Below are 2,116 nucleotides of genomic sequence, written 5' to 3'. Positions count from 1 at the left end.
GATTATTACACCACCATTAGATGTCCACAAGTTAAAAGCGATAACTTTACTGTTTTAAAAAACGTCATACCGAAATGTAGAAAAATGATTAAACTTAATTTAGTTTCGATGTTATTTAACATCTTATTGCAATAAAAAGTCAATCAGCTAGGTTAAAAAACAACTTACAATTGAGACAAATTCCTCCGCCGATGACGGCGCAATGCATTCTGGGACACTGTGGGCTACGTAGTGTGCTTCAATACAGCCGACAAAAACTTGAAAACGTCGGCCGCATTTGTCGACTGCATTCGTAGGCATCGACGAATTGGGACAGCCTACGGCACGGGAGAGTGACGTCAGTGGCCGACAAAATGCGTTCCACGTCGCCTGCAACCCATGAATTGAGACACAGCCTCTGTATGGCTTACCCATCTGTCTCGTTCTCCGTGTCTCCCGTGGCTCCTTGTGTTTTTGTTTATTTTGCTGCCCCATCAGCTTATGTTGTGTTAAATAAATATTTTTATTTGAACTCTTTTCCTCTGTCCAGATTTGGGTTCATTCTGCACCTTCACCTGACACTACTAGTTCATGCACAAATGACAAATAAAGTTCTTTAAATCTTTCTTGATGAAACTTATAAAAGAATAAATACTGAGGATTGTGAAGAACTTTGCAGATAAAAGATCAAAAGACTGGGTGAACATAGATGTGATGTTGGTGAAGAATATAATCGGTTGTGTTATATAGGTACAGTAAATGGCTCTATATGTAATTTATCACTTTCAACTGGAATATTTCCAGATGACGTGAAAATAGCTAAGGTAATTCCTGTCTATAAAAATGGTGATGTGTGTTTAACAACTACAGACCAATATCCTTGTTGCCACAGTTTTCAAAAATTTTATAAAATTGTTTTGTGACCAGACTGGATGTCAGATTTGATGTCAATCTATCAATAGATGAAATGTTTTAAGTAGCAGTCAGTCTGGGTTTAGAGCTAATAATTCAACATCAATGGCTCTCATGGAATTGATAGAACAAATAACAACCGCTGTTGATCAAAAACAGTACTGTGCTAGTATTTGTTGATTTAAAAAAGCATGTGACACTACTGACTACAGTATTCTTCTTGAAAAGCTGAATCATGTTCGTTAGGATCTGTGTCTGTGTGCTCTTTCTCTTGTCTTGTGCTATGCCTCCCTCTGGTGTTTGTCTTGTGCTCTTCATGCCCAGCTCATTCCTCAGTCTTTCTGATTCATTCTTGACCTTCTCACACCTGTCTTCACTTCTAATCATCTCAGATGTCTCCACTTCTCACTCAGCCCTGTCACTATGTTATTGTCTCACTTTCTCCACAGCCTCGTCTGTTCATTGCTTGGTTTACCTCTTGTTCCTGTCTTTAGTGTTCATGCCAAGTGCTCCCTCTCTTTATCTTTTTGCCACCATGTTGGCCTTTTTCTTTAATAAAACTTTATTATTGTTTGAGCCTGCCTGCTTTTGAGTCCACTTCTACATCCTTAACCTTGTCAATGGTGTAACCCCTAATTTACACTACATGCGTTCCGGCTCCACTCCAGTCTGACCTCCGCAGTAAATAAGCACCCATTATAATCAATGAGAGTGTTTACACTAGCTACGCACGGCGGCGGTGAGCGGATGGCGATCTGTCAAAATTAGATTCGATCCTATTTTTGCCGGATGCCAGAGCCGCGCCGGAGTCAATTTTTAAAGATTACGTCACATCAACAGGAAAAGGAACAAGCACAACATCCGTATTTTCAAAATAAGACACTATTTGGCAGAACAATTTGTCAGAATAACGTCAAAATTGCAGCTATATTAATAAATATACGGATATATTTCTACACAAATGCTGTCAGAACGTATCGTTCTGTTTGGGAAGCAGATGGAAACATGTAGCATGAAGCATATGTGTACACACACGATACACATGGATTTTATTTTGAAATCAGAAGTTTCAGAAAGACGAGAGCGAGACAGTTTCAACATAGATATCAAAAGCCTTCATATTCAGTGGTGCACATAAGCGGTGCGCAGGTATGTATGCGCTGTCAAAAAAGGAAAAAGCGCACCAGACGTAATGTCATAAAGCTCCCTTGCGTACCTAAGATTG

This window comes from Austrofundulus limnaeus, unplaced genomic scaffold (assembly GCF_001266775.1).
Source record: "Austrofundulus limnaeus strain Quisiro unplaced genomic scaffold, Austrofundulus_limnaeus-1.0 Scaffold386, whole genome shotgun sequence".
Classification (NCBI taxonomy): domain Eukaryota; kingdom Metazoa; phylum Chordata; class Actinopteri; order Cyprinodontiformes; family Rivulidae; genus Austrofundulus; species Austrofundulus limnaeus.
Note: the sequence above shows the minus strand (reverse complement) of the source record.